Source organism: Lathyrus oleraceus, chromosome 4 (assembly GCF_024323335.1).
Source record: "Lathyrus oleraceus cultivar Zhongwan6 chromosome 4, CAAS_Psat_ZW6_1.0, whole genome shotgun sequence".
Lineage (NCBI taxonomy): Eukaryota > Viridiplantae > Streptophyta > Magnoliopsida > Fabales > Fabaceae > Lathyrus > Lathyrus oleraceus.
In genome coordinates, this window is record NC_066582.1 from 310,642,925 (window position 1) to 310,666,415 (window position 23,491).

Genomic DNA, 23,491 nt, shown 5'->3' on the forward strand with positions numbered 1-23,491 from the left:
TACTCATGGCCTTCCCAAACAGAGTAGCTTGGGCAATGAGGAAATCAGATGGGAGACCTTGAATTTCACCTTTGGTAGTCATATGAGCAACAATGCCAGATACATCTATGTGAAACATGTCAGCAATCTCTTGGGAAGAAGGAACCCTCTCCAAACCACTGAACGACAACTGATCCACGATAGGTATACCCACAAGATAGGCATACTCCTCAAGTGTAGGCAAAAGCTGGAAATCCGGAAAAGTGAAGCAACGATATAGAGGATCGTAGGACTGCACCAACACACTCATCAGACCCTCATCCACCTGAGTAGAAAGAATAGACAAAAGCTTCCCATGGCGAGCTTTGAACTCCAAAGACTCTAATACATAAGATGTTAAACTCCTTAACTCTTTCAAGTCGGGTTGTCTGAAACTGTACTTCTTCGTATTCCTTCTTTGCTTATCCATGTCTGAAAGTTTGTAAATAGACCTCTTAAGTTCCTTGAAATTTTCATTGTTGATGATATGGATGCAAATGAATGCATGAATGCATGGATGCAACAATCACACTCAAGGATCAAGCAAGTCACACCACACAAAGGTCAAGGGATGGCTTAAGTCATCATCAATATCAATCATCCATTTTGGTGGATTATGGTTTACACCTTATCCACACCCAAGTTCCATTGATATTGAAGATATATGAGAACGGATCAATCGCGAATCAAGGGTTTGTTGCAAGTCACGAGCATGGAGTCTCGGTTAAGAACCACCCAAAGGGAGTGTACTATGGTTAAACCTGACAATCATGTTCAAAAAAGGTCCCCATAGTCGTCATCTCATCTTTCGGATATTATCGGATAAAACGACTACTCGTATTCCAAAAACATTCTCAAGAGAGACTCTTATGAGTGTAGTATCGTGTAACAATCGTATCAAATCTTACACTTGAACGACCTTCGCACTACGTCCTAAAATAGGCCAAGATGGGCTAGGTATCTAAGGTCCTTAGCTTCTAAGGTTTATATTGGAAAGAGTAATGCCTAACCACGACTACTCGTGTGACATTATTGATCCCAACAAGACCTCCACCAAGTGAATGGGCTTGCAAGTCAATTTGCTAAGGAATAACTCCACACAAGGCAACAAGACTATGCCATTCTCCTATCATAAGTGCACTCGAGTTCGGGTATATAACTCATTTCACAAGAGACCACCAAGCACACAAGCAATTGATATATAAGGCAATTCATTCATTCCAAACAATACAGTCATCCCAAATTTGCACAAAAATATGTCACAAATAAATATAAACATACAACACACATAAGCAAAAAGTAGGCTAAACCCACTAGGGAATAGTCAAGATCCCCAGCAGAGTCTCCACTTTTCTGTAGCAGGGTATTCGTTACCTTATGGTTTATTGACTAAACCAAAAGTAAACATACAATTCGAGTCGCCTCTGCACTTTTATTTGTCCAAAGGAAAGGCTAAAAAGCGAACAAAAGCCAAGTAAGAAGTTTTATCAAATTAAAAACTAATAAAAATGTCAGAGATCTGGGTAAGGGGGTTGGTTATGAAATGGGAAGTTTTTAAGCACCCAAAACATCCTTAGTACTCTAAGGGAGCCCTTTTTGCAAATGTTTATTGTAGGTTGGTATTTGTGAAAATATGTGCAAAAGATTGGGAAGATGAGAAGAGAATATTATATTTACAATTTTTTTGTTTGAATGGATGAACCCATTGCCTACGTACCATCACAAAGGTAGGATCAAAACCTCGTAGTTCGGGGTAAAAATCACAAATATTGGTGAATTGATTTAATCAAAAGCCTTAAGATCTTTTGTTATCAAAGGGAGAAAACTCAACCTAAACCAACAATCCACCATGTGAGGAGAGCTTCAACATACTAGTGAGGGGTTAACCCAATAATAAGTATGGAAGACTTATAGTCCAATCACTAAGGATAAGGTGAGGTTTACATCAACCACTATGATAACTCAAACATATGGCTAATGTTTATGAAAAGTTTTAACAAAGGTGGCCATTGGAACCACAAAATCAACTTGAAGTGAGTTATATTTACAAGTTAGATTTATCTATAAAATAAAGTCAAAGTTGAATTAAGGTTTATTTACAATGAGTATTAAAGAAAAGAGTTTGAAAAAATCAAAGGCATAAGGCCTAGGTTTCTAATTTGAAACAAAGTCAAAGTTTGCCCATAAATGAGTTTGGCTTGGGTTAGAGTGAGGAGAAGAAGAGAAGAGCTAGTCCTAAAGCATACAAAGATGAGAAAAGGGATAAAACCCTTGGAGTTACTTTTCTTGAGATCATAAAGATGATTCAAGATGATCCTTTCCTTTGGACTTAACAAGCAATAATCACTCAAAACAAATGTTCATTCAAGCTCCTAGGATCTCCATTTGGCTTGTCTCTCTTAACTTGGCTATTCATGATAATGGTTCTTCTTACTATCTCAAGATGGAATCCCTATCACACAAGAGCAAACATCAAAAAGTTCACAACATAATAAGAGGAATGGACAAAGAATGAGTTTAGATGAGGGAGTCCTTTGAAATCAACTTTAAGATTTAGCATTCTAAAGGAATGAGGCCTATTTTCTCTTCAACAAATTTAGCATTCTAAAGGCATGAGGCCTAGTTTCTCTTTAACTCCTTTAAGCATAGGTAAGGTCCTAATTCTAAGTCCTTCCTCCTTTTGCATTGGATTCACACAAACAAACACAAAGCAAACACAAGACAACAATATATTTATATACAATAATGAGCTCAAATGAGCAAAAGGAAGATAGAATAAACATAAAATATATGCTCAAGTGAGCAAAAGGAAAAAGCAATATGAACAAATGAGCAAGAAAGTAAATTGCATTAAAGTAAAGTGCAAGAAATTAAATGCTTAAATTAAAGTTAGTAGTTAGTATGGTTAATGTTAGTGTGTCATAAGACAATTTAGCGCTATGTTAAGCAATCGTAAGTGGACTAATGTAGTAGTCACACCTATCTGAGGACGGTCAAGTAAAACTATAGGAAAATAAACACAAGTTAGAGATCATGACTAGTAAGCCAAACTCCTACAACTTGCAATGCCAAAAGAAAAGAGGAAAGGCCTTGTATGGACTTTAGTTTTTTTTGCTTGACCAAGAAGCAACCTATCTTAGACACAAAGCAACTCGCTTGATCTTGGATCAAGTTGAGTTTGATTTGGATCAAAGAAGGTTAAGCCTCTCATATGTCAAGACCAACCATAAGACATTAACTCATTGGCCAAAATAAAAAGAAATAAGATGAAGATGAAATGAAATGGAAAGATCACTGAAATGTCAAACACAAATGATTAAATGTGAATCAAATCATCATCAACCAATGTAAAACAGAAGAGAAATGAAGATTAGAAGTCAACAAGTCATACATATTTTTTTGGTATTTTTGGAATTAAAATAAATGCAAAATTAAAATGGACAAAATATGGTCAAACCTCAAATTCAATTCAAATCAACTTGAACAAGTCCAATTAAATTCTCATAGGTCTAACATGGTCAAACAAGGTTTGACAAAATATTTCAACAATTTTTGAAATCAGAAACTATTTTTAAAACAATTAAAAACAATACAAATAACACAAATGAATTCAAATCTCAAATCAATTAAGAAATTGATGAGACTATTTTTCATTGACTTATCATGATCCATATGTGTTAAGAAAATATTTTTGGATTTTTCAGATATCAAAAAGTATTTAAAATGAATTAAAAACTATTAAAAACCAAATAATTCAAAAAAAATATTAAATGAAGTAACAAAAATAATTAAAAATCAGAATATGAAACTAGTTTTTCAAGAATTTTTTTGCCATTGGTCTCATATTTTTGTGACTTCAAATAAAATATTTATGAATTTTTGAAAATAAAAGGAATTAAAAGAAATTAAAACAAAAATAAGAAAATATAAAAAATCAGGAGCGCTTGGATGAGTTCATTAAATGACGTGGCGTTATCAAGCAGTCCAGAAGCACTGATGCACCATGCTCCAAAGTCAAGCGCGCAACAAATGTATTTAAAACAAGTCAGCCAAAGTAATGGACACGATTACAACATTTAAATGAGATCCAAAGGCTCAGATGCTCCCACGTGGGGATGGTGGTGGAAACCACCATCTTCTCCGGCCAGAGAACAAACTTCGGCCACCACGCGCAGGGTTTTCAACCTTAACCAAAATAAACAAGCCAGGTACCAAAATGAAGTTGGGGTGATGTACATCACCCCTGTAAACTTGGATCTTCCTCAATGTTTCTATTTAATGAGAAATTTGAGCTTGAAAATCAAGGTGCACAAACTGAAATGGTACGATTCATGAAATTAAGACCACCACTGGCCTGCCTCTTGCTCGAGGACTTCAGACCACCACATTGTATAGCAAGATTCAGATCAAAACAGTTGAGTGATATACCTCTAAAATGCAGCTTTGAACATCACGGTCTCTTCAAGCTTTTGAGTCCAATTTGATCTGGAGATGTGATGATGATGCAAGGCTAAGGAATTAAGACTTGAAGATCAACTAAGGATGTTGAAATTCAAGCTTGAAATTGAGAAATGAAAACTGAAATTCCTTTGAGTGAGGTTGGGTTTCCAATTCAGTAGGGTTTCAAATCACCTTGAGGTTTGTTTTTGAATGAGCAAGCACATGTATTTATAGCTGAGCTTGATGCAAGGAGGTGTAATGCTTGTGTGCATGAACTTTGGGTCCTTCATGCATGGGCCTGTACAGGCGCATGTGAGGACCAAAAGTGAACGGAATTGCAAGCTGAGATCATTTTGGAGTGAATTGGACGTGCACAAGGCCTGGCATTTGCTTGCATATGAAGTTCAAATATGAACTGCATAATTGATCATAAACATTAAGCCCTTCGAAAATCACACGTGGAAAATCCAAACATGGTCATGTGAGTAATTGTTGGAAAGCTCTTGACATAAGGAACAAAAACTATTTTGGGCAAAAATCCATTTGGAGTTTGGAAAATTATGAAAACTAGCTTTGAAGTTTGAGGTACAAAACATGTCTAGGTTCCCTTTGAAATTTTTTGCCAAAAGTGAGCAACTTCAAGCTCTTCTGTTTCAATGATGAAATCCTCAACTGGAAAAACCTTCAACATAAAAGTTGTATATCTTTTCAATATGATCAATTTGGAGTTAAAGTTTGCATCATTTGGATTTTCAATGAGAAAGTTATGGGCACTTGAAGTTGGACATTTTTCAAATTCAATGGTTTTGTTCCAAAGTGACATATAATGTTTTGTATTATCACATGTGTTTCTTTTAGAATTATGAAATTTTGTCCTGCATATCATTTGAATTAGACATCTTAAAATTTCCAATGCAATTGGTCTCACCTTAAAAACATAAAAAAAATAAGGAAGTTAGGTCCTTGGGAAGTTGACCCAAAATTAGGGTTTTAGTCAAAATGACCTATAATGTTTTGAAATTAATGATGACCTTCCCAATTTCAAATGGATTTTTTATGAACATGAACGTTGTTAATATGGTTCTTAAGAACATTGTTTCTCTTGGGGTTATCTTCATTTAACAAACACATCAAAAGTTGTGTCTCAGTGATCCTCAGTTTAGTCAGATGACTTGACTAGTCAACTTCTCAAGGTCAAACTTCAAATCTTTGATGAATGAATGATTGAGGATACTAACATAGGCTCATATATGCATAAAATAATGAATGAATTAACTTCCCTTGATTGAATTTGATCATAGGTTGAGGTTGCTTCATGAGCAAGGCACAGTCAAAGCACAATTGAATTAGGGTTTCCTTGGGAAACAATCCTCAAGCTCTTTGGGTTATCTTGATCAAGTTGGCAAATTGAGATACTTGGGAGACATATATGATTATTAGGAACTTTGTGGACCATTGTCATGCTTGTTCTCATCTTCATCTAGCCATTTCATTGAGCTTAGGAGCCTCCTAGAAGCATGGGCACACATGATCACTTGAGCTTCAAAACAAAAAGAGTTAGTGACATATTTTTGTGCTTTTGGTTAGTAAACAAATAAGAAAAGCAATAATATACAATTCAAACATGCTTGGTGGTCTCAAACCACTCACACAAGTCCCAACCCTAGGGTTAAGGAGCCACACATGGTATGATCCTTGAGGCAATGCATTGAGCAAACGATGTGATGCCATGAGGGATCTTAGGGTCAAAATTAGGGTCTTACATATACTTTCCTATTTAATCATACATTCAGGAGTTACCCATATCATTCATCTGCATTTTGCATTATCAGGTCAAAGGTCTGATAACATTTGATTAATTAATTAACTTTAGATTCTCAACATACGGATTTCTTGATCCATGATCAGATATTTTCAGATAAAGTGTACAGTGGCTTAGAAGATGAGTGTCTTGATTCGTTTTAGTTAGTTCATTTGGAGGAGAAAGTAACTATTGAGGAAGAATTATAAAATTGTAGGCAAAGGATACATGTTGACTAATTTGTGAGCATATTTTTATCACTCAAGTTTGTCTCTAAAGTCTACATGTGTGAGTACCCCTTTTCAAGACTAATGAGGCATGGAATGAAAGTTTTATTTGGATTTAAGGTAGAGGTTATGATTGGATCATGAGTTATATTCAATGTTCAATTACATTGCAAGGTGCAATTTCAAAAGATTACAAGAAAGAAAGAGGAAAATTACAAGAACTTTGGTACGGTTGGCTTATGCAATATATCTCCATGCTTTGCTTGCAATTTTATTTTAGAATGTGTGGGTATACTACCAACAAAAACTTGATCCATCAGGATATGTGTCAAACTACTTTGACAAGGTCCATGAATCTGCCTGTTTCTATAGGTTTCGACCTATTTATAATATTTGCTCCACAACTCACGGTAGTAAGTATCCGCATGATTCAATAGTGTAAAAAAACTTTAATTATTCAAATCCTGAAAGATTGCAATGCATAACACCGTGATGTTTTTGAGCATAAACACTAAAGAAACGGAATCCAAGAGCTTACTTAACAACCTTTAACTTATAATGCAAATATAAAGTTTTTACATCAAACAAGATCTATTTTTGAAGCGTGATGGCTACCAAGGAAAAGCATAACCCCTAACAGTGGCGACAACTCCGTTCCCTCCATTGTACCGCATGTAGTCAATTACGTGTTCAGTATTCAGAGGAGTCGCATCGTTCTCCAACTCCTGTTGCAATACCTCCTGAAATGTGCATATATGTGCATAAAACCGCATCGGTCAATCAATCAACTGAGCACGGAAAATCTGTCAAATATAGAATGTAGTGTGAGGTGTGAGCATACAACATTGAACGCACATCGGGTATAATTCAAAATCAATTTTTGGAATTGGATTGGATCCTCTTATGCAAATGAAAGCAACTACAAAAATTATACTCTGCCTCGAAACAACATTGACGATTATATTCTACAACCATAAGAGTTGTTCCTAATGACTTGGAAAATAAATTAGGAGAAAATTTTACCATTAGGTCTGCATAATGTTCAGGAATCGACACAAACAAGAGTTCCTATAAGTAAGGCCCATGTGTAAGACCCCAATTTTGACCCTAAGATCCCTCATGCAATTTCATCATATGCATTAGCATTGGGATCACACCTTGGCATCCTCCTTACCGCTCTTTCATTGAGTTTTTTTTGGGAGAGATCACCAAGCACCATGTGATTGTATCATACTTGTATATTGTCATTTTACTAACCAAAATACCAAAAATATGTCTTTCCATTTGCCTAACTCTTTTGTAGGTATGACATGATCATCAAAACTCATCAAGTTCACATCTAGGGTTTAAGACCCTCATGGCTAAGAGCACAATCAAATATTGATCCACAATGTCTCAAAGTATCATATATGATTCCCATTGATCTCTACATGTTATATTGATCAAGTATTCTTCAAGAGTTTTAAGGTAATTTGCCTTGGAAACCCTAGTTTGACTAGGTATCTTGAGTAACTTCTCCAACAAGCTATCTCACCAATTAATCAAATTTATCAAGGTAAACTTCAAAAATTCATCATATTATGCATATATGATCTACCATGAGCCTAAAAAGTCAAGAGAATTGAAGGTTAGCAAGTTGGTTGATGGTGGTTGGCTAGATGAATTCATCTGATCAAAACTGGGTCTCCCTAGACCCTATCTCCTACAATTTTCACCATATGAAAATGATTCCAAGAGAAACGTTACTCTACATGACATTCCAAACAACTTTTATGTTTCGACCTAGAGCTAGTTTTGCTTGGAAAATCATTTTTATGTTGAAACATTATAGGTCATTTTGTCTAATTCCTAATTTGAAAGTCAACTTCCCAAGGCCATAACTTGCTCAATGTTTATGAGTTGAAAGATTTCCAAGTTGAAAAATCAAATTCAAGATTTCTAATTCAACTTTTATGTTTGGAGTTAGATCTAATTCAACTTTTATGAGCATGTGATATGAGGATGCATTATAGGTCATTTTTGACCTATACCATTGAACAAGTGATTTTTCAAAACTTCAAAAATGCATACCTCTATCATTCTAAATCCAAATGACATGAAATTGGTGACCATTTTGAAGGTATTTGAAATAGATACAACTTTTATGAAGACAATTTTCTCATTTGAAGTGCACATAAAACATTAAGCAAGGTGGAATATTGAGATATATGACTTGACACTTAGAAAAAATTTCAACATGTTGAAATTTCCAAACTTCCACCTCAAAATTCACCATGATCCAAGTTCCAAATAAAAAAGTGTTCAACATCAAACTTGTTCCCCTTGACCTAGGCTTTCCAAAGAACCTAAGTTCATGCATTTTGGAAGAGATTTGCTAGGTCTACGCATGGCTTTAACAGAGTTGCATGATTGGAAGAAATCAAATGCCAAAAATCATATTTCACATTGCCTTGACAACCAAGCCTCATTTGAACTTCAGAATGATTGTACATGGATCAAATTGGATTGCTTCATGGGCCTGTACACGCCCATGCAAGCTTGTGCATGAAATGTCCAAATTTAGCAATTTTTCAAGTGTGCAAATATCAGTCCCAATTGCTATAAATATAGGCCTTTTGGCTCAATTCAAACACACCTTGCACCCCAGGTTTGCCCCCCAATTGAAACCCTTACATTTCAAAGGAAAACCTGAGAATTTTCAATTTGAAAATTGAGTTTGAATCTCACTGTTTGGAGATTCAAGAACTCCAGGATCCAAAGCTTCGTACCATTGTCAAACCTCTCCTACAAGCTTCTCAAGTGTGATCAGATCAAGTTTGAAGCAAGCAACATCATGTTCTACACATCATTGAAGGTAAATTTCAGAAATCTTCATCTCTTCGATTCTCACTCAATTCTCATCAATTCTCTTGGATCTTTGGTTGTCTAAAGTCCTACCAATGTAGGCAAGAAGTATGAGTTGCTTCGAGGTTAAATCGAAGCAAATGAGTTGTCACACCTCAAAATTCAACTCCTCATATCTTTTTATATATTTGGAGTTAGTTGAAATTGAGGTCAGATTCGTGCTCTACGCCATTTTTTCTTTTAGATCATGTCCTCTTTTTTTGTTTTAGTGATGGTTGAGGGTGGACCAGTCCGGTGAGGTCCACCGGAGAAGAAGACCGGAGCTCTGGCTCCGGCGGTGTGTTGGCACATCTCCCAACCACATGATCCATTCAAATTATTTTAATCTTAGGCGTTAGTTTTGATTACCACGCGTGTGGCGCGCTGACTAGGTTCCATCATGGAACGCGCGTTTGTGTCCACTTGATATGCCACCTCAATTAATGAGGGAGATCAAGTGGCTCACGTTTTTTTTGTTTTTTTTTTGTTTTAATTCATTTGATTTTAATTAATTTATATTAATTTTAATATTGATCTAAAAAGTATGAGAGCTTCACCAAAAAAATTTAAATAAATTCCTCTTTCATATTCTGAATTAAAATTATTTTTTGGATCATTATTAATATTTTTCATGATTTAATTGATTTTTTATTTATTTTTAATTGTTTAAAAATACTTTTAAGTCTTTAAAAAATCTGAAATTTTTTCTCCAAGGTCCTTTGACCTTGTTTGACCTATGATAAATCTTATGGCCATTTCTTTGGTGTTTTGATGAGGTTTTAGGAATTTGACAAACCATATTTAATTTAAATGCATTATTTTAATATTTTTAAATTGAATAAATTCCAAATAATTGTGTTGACCTCCTGTGATGGTTTGTGTAAGTTTGACTTGTGTTGTTGAGCTTTGGTCAAGGTTGATTTGACTTTGTTAGGTTAATATCATTGGATTTAGGGGATTGATGGAATGTACATTCCATCTCCCAAAATGAACGAATGATATTAATTTGGTAAAAATCCTCCTTTGACCAATTTGAGTTTTGATCCATCTCCCTCCCTCTTCATCTAATTCCCCTTCTTTATGCATCCATCTCATTTGGCCTATGATATCTCAAAGTCCTAAAGCTAGTTGATTGAAAAATCAATATAAGTATGGATGAGATTTTGCATATTCTTTTTGTGTGTGGTATGTTTCATGAGCATAGTCCATTATACTATGTCTCTAACATGCATTAACACCAAAATTCTATTGCCCGGCCTCAAATAGTTGTGACTTCTACATAAGTCCAATTACGATTGCTTAACATAGCGCTAAATTTTTGACACAAAAAGACATAGCATTCTAGTTAGTGAGATTGTAAGTCTCCCTTGTTTCATGGTATTATGTGGAAACTTGGCATTTTTCCTTCCTTTGGAAGATGTCTTGGCTCAATGATCCATTCTTGTGATAAGTGGGTTGAGTGTTCTCCAAAGAATGACTTAACAAGCAAAAGCAAAACAATACTAACTTCTAACTCATTAACAACTAACATTTAATTTCAAGTCCTTTATCTTAATGCACTTTGATTTTTCAGCTTTATTCATTTGTCATTATTCATACCATTCTAATTGTTTATGTTAATGCCTTTTCACTTTGTCCACTTGGACCATATTGTGTGATATATCTTGTTTGTGTATAGTTTATTTGTTTGAATGGTCTTTGACCATTAATGTACATAATAATAACAAAAACCCTAAAAGACTATTGTGTGGACGGTTGACTTGATCTTGGACAATTGGACTTAGAATCTAGACAACCTCCCTATGCAATAAAGACTTGGCCGATGCCAACTTTTGTGAAAACCAAGTGCTTGTAGTTTGAAACTTCATCTAATACATCTTTAAAGATCCCGTTAAGTTCATCTGCAACATGATCACTATGAAGCTGTTATTTTGAACCTGTGGCTTGTGGAATTCATTTGCTACATAGGCCAATTTGAAGAAGATTATGGAGTGGCTAAAGCTTGGATGAGGCTATCTTTATTTGATGTCTTGTTCTTCAAGTTAATATTGTATGCATTGGTTGTTGTTTGATTCTAATATCCAAGGGAATTTGTGATTTCTATATGGCATTCTAGCCTATTGGATTGCTACCCATCGGTCAGATCTTTTCAACTCTTAACTTTTAATTTTGTGCATAGGATTAGTCTCTTCATCTCATTCTCATTTCTTTAATTTCAAAATATCTCCCTCCTTTCAAAAACTTCTTTGTTTGAACTTGTTATTTTCTAAATTTTGACCACTTTGCAAACTAGAAACTTTGACCTTATGTCATTGCATTTTCCAACTTCTTTTCTTAATCAAACTTGTAAATAGACTTAACTATACTTGACCTAAACTTTCAAAGGCCAAAAAAGAACTAACTCATTCAAACCATTTTTAGGCCTTTGTGCCTTTCAAACTTAATTTTTGTTAAAAGCAATGCACCCACTTTGAAATTTGTATCACGAACTACGAGGTTTTGATCCCTCATTTTTATGTTGGTACGTAGGCACAAGTCTGATCACTTTGTACAAAATACATATGCACACAAAAAAGGGCTCTCTAGGAGTACCTAGGACACTTTGGATGCTAACACCTTCCCTCTGTGTAACCAACCCCCTTACCTGTAATCTCTGGCATTTTATTAGTTTTGATTTGAAAACTTCTTACTTTTGTATTTTGTTCGTACTTTTCCCTTTTCCCTTGGAAACAATAAAAGCGCGGTGGTGAGTCTTGTTATTTAATGTCTTGCTTATCCATAGCTTGATGATCATGAATTTACCACTACAAAAATTAAGTGGTTTTGCTCAGATGCGTGGGTAGACACGAAGCAAACCTGTTGATGACTGAGGTCCATGAGGGTTCATTTGGTACTCATTCCAATGGACATGCCATGGCTAGAAAGATGTTGAGAGCAGGCTACTATTGCCTGACAATGGAGTCTGACTGCTGCAAATATGTGAAGAAATGCCACAAGTGTCAGATTTACGCGGATAAGATTCATATTCCTCCGACACTTCTGAATGTGATTTCATCACCATGGCCTTTCTCTATGTGGGGAATCGACATGTTGGGACACCTCCTCCGATAGGGAATACTTCTAGGCCATTAGGGGCCCTAGTTCGTCCATTAGGGCGCAACAAATGCCTGTTGGGACACCTCCTCCGATAGGGAATACTTCTAGGCCTTTTGTGACAAATTTCACCATGCCTCTGCCTGGTAGGGAACAACCATTTGGAATGCCAACTTCGGTAATGGCAAATTTACACAATTCGTCGGTATTATATTCTGATTCTGTGGCCAATATATCTTCACCATTACAAGGGTCAGGGTATGGCGGAAACATGAGTAGACTAAACCAACAACCACTTTACATGCCAGCAATAACAAATAATTCTGCGCAAGTAATTAGTTTGATGAAAACGGAGTGATAACTAGGAACAAGGCACGTTTAGTAGCACAAGGGTATAACCAAGAGGAGGGCATAGACTATGAGGAAACTTATGCTCCAGTTGCTCGCCTTGAAGCTATACGTCTCTTGCTTGCCTATGCGTGTTCTAATAATTTTAAGGTTTACCAAATGGACGTAAAGAGTGCGTTTCTAAATGGTGTCATAAATGAAGAGGTATATGTCTCACAACCTCTTGGTTTTGAGAATGCTGAAAATCCAGATTATGTTTATAAATTAAAACGAGCGTTGTATGGTCTTAAACAAGCCCCTCGGGTTTGGTATGAAAGGCTTAGCAAATTTCTAATTGATCATGGATATTCAAGAGGTAAAGTGGATAATACTCTCTTTATTAAACACAAGGGAAAGCATATTCTTTTAGTTCAAGTTTATGTAGACGATATAATTTTTGGTTCAACTAACACACACTTGGTCGAAGAATTTTCTAAGGTTATGCAGGGTGAATTTGAGATGAGTCTTATGGGGGAGCTGAATTACTTCCTAGATCTTCAGATAAAGCAACTTGATGAGGGTACAGCAGTATGTCAAACAAAGTACTGCAGAGAACTACTCAAGCGCTTTGGAATGAACGACTCAAAATCAATTGACACCCCTATGCCTACCAACGGAAATCTAGATAAAGATGAGCATGGTAAGAGTGTAGATGTCAAAAAATTTAGAGGTATGATTGGGTCTCTTCTGTATCTTTCTGCTTCTAGACCTGACATCATGTTTAGTGTTTGTATGTGTGCACGATATCAATCAAATCCTAAGGAATCACACCTGAAAGTTGTTAAGCGTATATTTAGATATCTTCATGGAACATCTAAATATGGGCTTTGGTATTCCAAAGGAAGTGATTGTAGCTTAGTAGGAGTAGCTTAGTAGGTTACTCCGATTCTGATTTTGCTGGCTGCAAATCAGATAGGAAAAGCACGAGTGGTACATGTCACTTGTTTTCAAACTCCTTGGTAAGTTGGCATAGCAAAAAGCAGGTATCTGTGGCTTTGTCAACTGCAGAGGCTGAGTACGTTGCAGCCGGTAGTTGTTGCGCTCAGATTTTGTGGCTAAAGCAACAACTACAAGACTTTAACATTCAACTCAAACGTATTCCAATAAAATGTGACAACACTAGTGCCATAAACCTTACTAAATATCCTGTTTTACACTCACGCACTAAACACATAGAGATTAGACATCACTTTCTTCGCGATCATGTTGAAAAAGAAGACGTTGTATTTGAGCATGTTGATACTAAAAACCAGCTTGCTGACATTTTCACTAAACCTTTGGCAACGGAACCGTTCTTCAACATTCGTCGTGAATTAGGGATCTTAGATCTCTCTCCATTGTTGTCTTAAGCATGTTTGTTCTTATTTATATTATGCCTCACCTTGGTTGATGAGATTTGTTTTAGATTTCATTTATACCTCACAAGGTTACATCAACAGAGGTAATATCACTCCTTTCTATATCTCTTTTAGAACTATGTGATTGTGTATGTTAGAACAAAATTCCTTACTTTCGTTTATGTGAATTTCTTTGCATATATTGTTTGAACATTAATATCTGATTTGTGAATTATACTTGGGCATCATTATCATGACATACTTCATAATGCATAACCATACTGCATTAAAATTAATTAAAATTTGGTTTGGCATCAGTATGTATCGATTCAAAGATGTATGTATCGATTCATGTCTTCTTCATTTCACATCTGTCAAAATTGGTTCAGTATGTATCGATTCATTCGTCGTTTGTATCGATACATAGACCCTTTAAAAACAAAAATGCGTGACATGGATCGATCCATTCCCATATGCATCGACACATACTGATTGTTTTTGGATTAAATGCATTTTATTTCACTCATGGATCGACACATCAGCAATTCTTATCACATCTTTTCACAAACTTGGTATCAGCAGTTCTCCTACCTCTCAAAACCTGCGGCTAACCCTAATCTCCTTCATCATCATTCTCTCCAAAACCCTAAATTCATCTCACTTTTCTTCAATTTTTCATCACCATGCCTCCAAGAATCATTCCGGCTAGAGCAGGGGGAAAAGGAAAAGGAAAGGAACCGGTTGGCACTTCTCAGCAGTTACCAGAAATTCCTCTTAATGCCTTAGATTTGCTTCATCCTGCAATTGCTACTGAGTTTGAGGATTCTTTCAACACAAGGTTAGTTATGAAACCCCATGTCTTCGATAAACATGATGTTATTCATCTGCATCTCAATGATGTGGTTGAACTCCTTAATGCACAAAAACTTGGTTCATTTTTTACTACAAAGGATGATTACCATGAGGATTTTATCCGTGCATTTTATGCTGGCTTACAATCTGGTAAAGGATATATGTTTAAGTGTTCTATTGGTGTCAGAACCTATACTTTTGAGGCTGTTGATTGGGAAACAGTGTTTCAAATTCCGCTTCCGTCCCATAATTTCAAGACTTGGCATGACTTGAAGTTTGATACTGACTTTAACCTGAAGGAGTTTACTCTATCTATCTTGAAATTGGACAGACCGCTGGGTGAGGATGAACAGGTTACGTCTGGTATGATTAAGAAAATTCCTCGTATACTTCAGTGGATTATCTCGCACATTCTGCGTCCAGCAAACAGTGGACATTCTAGGTTAGACAGGGTAGGCATTCATCTCTTGTATACTCTTCAAAATAAGGTTCCCTTGAATTGGGCAAATAACTTTGTGAAGCGTCTTTTTTTCGTGCGTAACAGTGCCAAGAATGTTGCTCTTGGTTATGCGTCTCAAATCATGAAAATTCTTACGTTCTGGAATGTTGAAATCCCTTTAGTTCCTCTCATATCACCATCTGCTACTCAAGAGTTTGACTCTTCCACTTTATCTCATATGGGATATCGGTGGGACAAGGAACGTCAATGTTTCTATTTCTTTGAAAGGAAATCCAAAATAAGGATCTATAATTTTGATGTGCCTTCTGAACGAATTCATGTAGTTGAAGACCAACCTGATGAAGAAATGCATGATGTGAACGAAGCAAATGTGCCTGCAGCTGATGACAATGCTGGTTGGGGTGATTGGGTGCCACAAAGGTGGTCTCCAACCAACTATGTACCTGAACCAACGGTTCCTCCATTCTCCGGCGGTGCTTCATCTTCAACACCTACTGCGCACCTAACTCAAATGCTTCAACAAATGGAGCTTGCCAACCAAGAACGTCATGAAGAGGCACGGTCTTGGCATGTACAACAAAGTGAGTGGCATAAGGAGCATCGTGAGTGGCATGACGATCATACACGGATGTACCATAACCAACATTCTTGGCACACAGACTTGGTTAAGTGGCACCAAGTCTTCTACAATGAAATGTCTGGTGTTATGGACGACTGCCGTGCCAATCCTGGTATTATGGACAGATTCAGAAGTGTTGAAGTTCAGGACCGGTTCAGGCACTACACCTTCATGGGCCACAATCCAGATGCAATGCCTCCTCCTCCGCCTCCGCCAAGCTTCAGAGATCCTGATAGAGATGACGAGGAGTCCTGTGGTGGCTATAATCCACATTAAACCATCATCATTTCATTTCACTGCATTTCATTGCATGTTGCTTGAGTTTTTTTCTTTTCAGATTAGTTGCACCTTATATGTCTTGGCTTATGCAATTTTTAAATACTTTCTACTAGTTAAATGCTTATTTCCTTCTGCTTACTTCTGGTGTTATTGCCCTTATTTGTCATTCTTTGTGAGTGATTCTTTACTTTTTAAGTTTCCTTCTTTGTGATTGTTCGCTTCTTTATCATTTTTGCTGTGTCCTGCTACAACATGTTGCCTTGATAAAACTGTTTTTTTCTTCTTTTTGATGTTGACAAAGGGGGAGAAATGCAGATGTTGACAGATATGCACAAACTCAGGGGGAGTATCACACATCTTGCTAAAACTTTGCCATCATCGAAAAGGGGGAGTTTGTGAGCAAATTCTTTACTTTGAATAAGTTTTGAATGATAGTAATTTGTGTGATCATTGTCTAATTGTTGGTTGTGCATTATTTTACATGTTTCATTTGTGTTTTTAACCTATACTATTGTTTCGTGTCTATACATAAAGATCCACATTGATACATTTCTTAAAAGAACTCATAAAAACTGTTTTGTGTCAGTATGTAGCGATACATGTTCATCTGCATCGATACATAAATTTGTTTTAAATTACAAAACGTTTTTGCTTCAGTATGTATCGATACATACGAGCTTTGTATCGATACATGCTTAGTTAAAATGTTCTATGTATCGATACATACGAGCTTTGTATCGATACATGCTTAGTTAAAATGTTCTATGTATCGATACATACGAGCTTTGTATCGATACATGCTTGTATTAATTCTCTAAAATTAATCAAAGCTACAGTATGTATCGATGCATAATCTTTTGTATCAATACATAATTTTGTTTTGTCTACTAACAGCTTCTGTCTTTCACATATAAGAAGTATTTTGACAGCTCAGTTAAAAAGCACGAATTCAGAAGTGAAAAATGTTGTAACACAAATCAAAGGAGTGTGTAGCAGCAATTGTTTTGAGCAGTTAGAAACCTGAAAGAGACTTCATCTTCTTCATCTTCTCAATCTCTTTTCTTCAAGAACATCAACACATAATCATTCTTGTTCTTAGGATTAAAGGATCAACGAGATAACGTTCAGTGGAACGATCAAGGATCTAACTAAGGTGTTCAGTGGAATGATCGAGGATCTAGCTGAGTTGAAGGTTGAAGGGGGTTTCGAGGAAAAACCAAATGGTTTGTCCTTCAAGAACTTGAGTGTTCTTGCGGGTTTGTTAGTCACGTTTGCAGAACAGATTCAGCCGTAGCGTAGGGTTTGGAAATTGGGTAATTTCGCAAACAGGTCGTGGAACCGGTGAATTGTTTGCAATTTCTTGCAGGAAATTCTTGATCGAGCTCAGATCAAGTGGAGGTTTTATACAAGAAGAAGATCTTGGGATTTAGATTTCTGTCTTTGTATTGTAACCTTGTATCAACGAATTCGGCATTATTGATAACAACAGTTCTCAATTTCATTTGAAATTGAGAGGGAGACGTACCCACACGCGAGGACGACAGTGGGGAACTTCCTTACCAAATCTCTGCGTATCGTATTCTTTCCTTATCTATATTTACGTTTTCAACAGTTTTGTGATTTCAGTTGGTGTATTGTGGCTGTACATTTCGTGATACAATAGTGGCAAGAAAACTTCTTTATCTAAACTCCACCATTGTTCATCATTGATCACATACACACCAAATATTTGACAAAACTGTCAGCTGAGTTTTATTCATTGGAATTAGAATTTAGTGATAAGTGCATTTGATTTGATAATATTCTGGTGTTAATAATTTCTACCGTTCCTATTCAAATCCAGCAACAAATTCGCATGTCCGGTTTTCTAGTAGCGGTTCAGATTAGACGGAAGTCGATTCGGGACTGTAATTTTCCGCTAAGTTTCAATAACTCTGATAAGATTTTTTAAATCCGTTTATTTAAAAGAGATGATCTATTCACCCCCTCTCGATCACTAGCCACACCGTCTAACATTACCTTTCAAAGAAAATGTCCACCACATATACCAATACACCTCAAGCTGTAACAACTAGATCCACCTCCATTATAACTGGCTGAAATTAATGTTAATAGAGTAAGATTTTCCAACTAACTAACAGAGAAAGATTAGAACCCGCTAACCATTTAACTAATCTTAATATGATTACTAATTAACCTTTTAATAACCCTAAGCCAACAATATTGACACCGTTATTTCTAAGCGTTTTTAATTTCAAAAAAGAATTCATTTGAATTTTATTAACATTTAGTGTTCCATGAGAATTCACATTTTATAACGACACTAGTTTAGTACAACCCTACACACAAATGCCAGCACGTAAATAAAAAATAACTAGCTGCTAACCTGAGCGGGAAAAGCACAATGACCGTATTGTGGCACTCAAGGCTTGGGATAACGAACAGGCTTGTCAAGTTTAGAACCAGAAGCCGATATGGTACCATGCTATACTTCAATGGGCAGCCCAAAGCAATCCTAAACAAGTGACTTTGGAGTCGGGTGGGAAATTTCAGGGTGGGAAATTTCAGTTTATCTTGTAACAAAGTGGACTGTTGACCAACATTCACCCTACAAAATCCATAACATGGTCAAGCAAATTGGCAGAACATAGGGTCTTAACTTATTACTAATTGAAATCGACACTATAACAGATTTTAACTAACTGCACTAAATCATAAGCAGAAGCTTCAACCAGCATGTAGAAAAAACATAGCACCCACATGGTTTAATTTGGAAATTAAATCCACTCTAAAAGACTGAACTGAGACTGTATTTTATCAAGTGGAATTTGTTAATCTAATCACTAACTGATTATTAAACATATCCAAAGGCAGCAAAACACAAGCAAGTTAACTCCATATGTATTGCATTACATTCCTAACTAAACCAACTTCTTAGTAACTAACAGTCTAACTGAATTGCTTCAACATAATTATGTGTACCGGTTTGTTTAACTAACTTAATAACTAACCTATAACTAACTCCTAACCAGCTTAACAAAAATCAACTTGTTTTCAAGTTTTAACAAACTTTGCACAAAGAGATTCTAACAGAAATTTTGGGCACTTGCCCTAAGGTAACTGACCTGCCCGATTCTGTTGTAAACTATCCTATATAACAGTGCCATCAGAAACTTCTCCGGTTTTTTGGAATCATTCTTCACCTTCTTCAATTTCCATCTTCTTCAATCACTCTCTTCTTTTCTATTCTACAAGCTTCATTCTGCAAATAATGGATTCTGCATAACCTCCACTCTGCAACCAATTGCCTCGATGCCGCAAACCGAAATTATTTCAATCTGCATATGAAGGAGGAGAAAGCAGAGTGAACAAAAAATCAGAAGCGAAGATAAGAAGAAGGAAGAATCGTCAAAGCAATAGAGGTAGAGAGGAAGAGGAATCATTACCCGTACAATCGCCATGGAGTCGCCGCATTGGAGCATCTTGCCATTACGATTCGGTGAGAATCTCTTCTTTCTCGTTTAAGCTATCGGCGCGAACTTCCTGAATACGTTCGCGCCCCATTTGGATTCGCAATGGTGAAGAAGAATCAATGACGAAACCAAAAACTGGATTCGCACACTAGAAGACGAACCTTCCTGTTGAACCACCGCGTCAGAGCCGAACCCGTAAATTGCTTCAACTTATCATAACTCGCTTGTGTGGCGTCACGATTTCACGTCCTTACTCGACGCGAATTGCTAGCCTCATTCCGATTTCATTGACACGGATTAAAGGCTCTTGGCTTTCGATTTGTTGTGTCGGTTGAAGGTTCTCTATTTCGAGTCAATTTTGTCGAAGGCTTGAAACCGATAACAAGAACCCGTTGAGTTTTCTCGATTAGCTTTCGACATTGTTGTTTAGCTTTTGCGCACATGATAGCGAAGAGAATAGAATTGAGACTTGAATGAGGATGATAGAACAATGCGAAGTATGAGCTGAGAGGGGAACACAATGATTTTGAGCACGGTGTGAGGCGAATCTACGATGTTGATCGTTGGAGCTTCGAGTTGCACGGCCGTGAGAGCGTCGAAATGTCATCGTGAAGCTTGCTTGGATTCGTCGCATAAGCGTTTGTCAACTTGGTGTTTGGTGCTCGCATAATCACTTTTTCCAGTTTTTGGTTTCGTTCATGATTTGTTTTTTGTTTTTTTGCATAATCGCTTTTCACTTCTTGTTTCAGCTTAAGTGAAAGGGAGCATTGGATTGGTGTGTAATAGGATACGTTGGCCCAAAGGGGGAGGTTTGGTCCATTGTGTTTTCCTTTTGATCCATTATTCCCTTCCGTCCATTCCACCCTTCCGTGTTCCTTTGGGCCGACACGGGCAAGGTGGAGCCAAGGCCCATCATGTTTATTTGGCCACAGGCCATTTCTCTTCATTACCGCACCCCCACCGAGTACATTCATTCGGGCTTTGGTTTTTAGTTTTTTGAGAAGACTTAGGGCCTAAAGCCCATTTGTTACTCCACTACTGTCCACACCTCCATTGGTTCCAGGTTCTGCATCTCATTTTCTTTAATTTTTGTTAATTAATTAGCCTTAGGATTGAGATTAAACTTGGTTAATCACCTTGATTAAGGTAATTAGAATTTAGTATTAATTAGAATTAGGATTTAGTTTTAACTAGAAATTTAAAACCTAGTTTAATTAGAAATATTAGAATTTAGGTTTAATTAGATTTAATTAGAGTTTAAGGATTAATTAAATCTTGTATAGTTTTTTTCATGGATGTTTTTTAATATAGTTTTAAATCTTGGGTATGGGACGAATGACTCAGCGCTCATCATATTCACCTTTACTCATAGACTTTAGTGTGATTCTTATCAAATAACTATCAAGTCTATTCCACTCTTTCAATCATTCAATCGTATCCTCTTGCCTTAATCACCTTGTTTTCAGCTCTAGTGGGTTGAACTACGAAAGCTCTAATTTCCTTATTGCACTATAAGGATATGTAGGCAGGAGAATACAGATTCTTTGCGAGATACCTATTTATCAATCTATTATATTTTAACGATCAACTATTCAATCCTCCTTCAGTGTTAGACTCTCCTCCTGGATGTTCATATATTTCTTGGGATTATTATATTAGGGTCATGTACCCATTTCTCAATCAATAGCTTCATCCATTGCCTATCAGTTCAGGCTATGGCTTACTTTGTTGCTTGACCCCAAGGTGTAGTCCTTGGCAACCTCCTTTATCCCATGGAGATCAGACTCTGGCTTTGCTTTTTGCCCTCAAGGTGAAGACCTTGGCAACTTCTTTCATCCCATGGGGGTTCAGACTCTAGCTTTATTCTTTTCCCATGAGGTACATACCTTGGCATCTCGCCCATAGAATTCAGACTATGGCATATTTTATTCCTTCCCTTGGCATCCTTTCCCTATTGAGTTCAAACTCTGACTATCTTGATTTTGTCTATACAGTTCTGACTTTGACATACTATCCTGCCTTACAATTTAGACTTTAGCATTCATTTATCCAGCCCTTGGAGCTCGAACTCTGGCTACCTCTTTCATTACACACACAATTCGTACTTTGGAATCATACTCTTCTGCCCTGATGGAGTTCAGACTCTGGCATTTAAATCAGTTCCTTTGCCTTATATAGTTCAGACTATAGCATGCTTATACATCTTGCCCATGGAGTTCAGACTTTGGCAGCCTTTGACATTGACTCCAAGTTCAAACATTGATATTATATCTTCTTTTCCCTCTTTGAGTTCAGACTTTGGGAATCCATTCCTTGCCTTATATTTAGTTCAGACTATGGCATTCATCTATCTTGCCCTATGGAGTTCAGACTCTGGAAATATCATGTTTGTCCTTGTGGTTGATCACCATCTTTGGTTAGTACTGCATCCCTGCTTATTAAGCGATCTACCTTGCCTCTGGGAAATCCTATCGAATCTCTCTTTGTTTTCAGCTGTAGTAGATTGAACTACGATTGCTCTGATTTTCTCATTGCACGATGAGAATACGTAGGCACGGGGGTTTGAATCCTCCGCGAGCATACTTATTTATTATTCCTGCCTTAGGGCATTCCTTGCATTCATCTCCATGATGCATCCATATACTACCTTCATTCACCTCACGTGATATACCTATTAATTGAGCCAAATACACTACCTCTTTATGCTCTATCTTGCGTCACTTTGTGAACCAAGAGATGTTTGGATTGTCCCCAAACACTTAATTCACTTTGTCTTCGGCTATACCATATAGTGGCGAATGTTCAGACAGTCCACGTATAGGTTAATGCCTGTTTTACTCTTGGGTTCATATTTTCACCCCTTGTTGGAGTTCAAATCACCTTATACTTTGGTTCATACCACACCTTGATCATAATTCTTTACATCTCCCTCCATTAGTTCTTTGAACTACGGAGCCCTGAATTCCTCATTGCAATATGAGGATACGTAGGCATGAGGGCCTCAATCCTCTCCGAGCACTTTATCTATTTCTTCCTTTTCTCATTCTTTCACAAGAAATCTTAGATATCACACATATTCAATTGAGAATAATCAAAACGGTTCCCATGGAGTACCATGGATGTTCGGGGTGCTAATAACTTGCTCTTGCATAACTGACTTCCTTACCCAGCATATCTCTTTTCCCCGGGTTTTATCGATGTTTCCCCTTTCCTTCGGGAATAAATAAAGTTCGATGGCGACTCTGTTGTATGTTCGAGCGTGCGACACGTTCGGGTATATTTCCGCTAGCTTCAGCGTGCAGTCTCCAGTCTTATTCGCAAGTGTCCTATGTGATTTAAGCTTGATAACTGGACTTCTACTATGGTTCCCGTGGTTTTCTCGGAAGAAATGTAATGCATTTTTCTTTTTCCTTGTCCCTTGCCTTCGCCCGAGGCAAGTGGATAGCTTGTAAGGGCCTCCCATATTTTAAAAGTATTATTCAATCAATGAAAGACAAGTTTTGCACTCGAAATCATGTTCCTATTCTTTCTTTTATTTTACTTTTCACTAAAAATAAATGGCAAAAGTTTCTTTTATTTTATTTTTCATAACTTTTTCTAAAATCCGTTCTAAAATAAGCTC

General features: G+C 36.7%; 1 long non-coding RNA gene across 3 annotated transcripts; it reads right to left on the reverse strand.

The window, feature by feature from the left end:
• Positions 1 to 3,854: 3,854 nt before the first annotated feature.
• LOC127075267 (uncharacterized) lies at positions 3,855 to 20,605 on the reverse strand. Of its 3 annotated transcripts, none has more exons than XR_007786328.1 (4): positions 19,843 to 20,605; positions 19,522 to 19,734; positions 18,783 to 19,004; positions 3,855 to 5,998 (listed from the first exon to the last, which is right to left on the reverse strand). It is a non-coding gene; the product is annotated as an uncharacterized LOC127075267 (long non-coding RNA). The 3 variants fall into 3 exon arrangements; XR_007786327.1 differs by lacking the exon at positions 3,855 to 5,998 and adding an exon at positions 6,926 to 7,226; XR_007786326.1 differs by lacking the exon at positions 3,855 to 5,998 and adding an exon at positions 6,926 to 7,289.
• Positions 20,606 to 23,491: the final 2,886 nt, after the last annotated feature.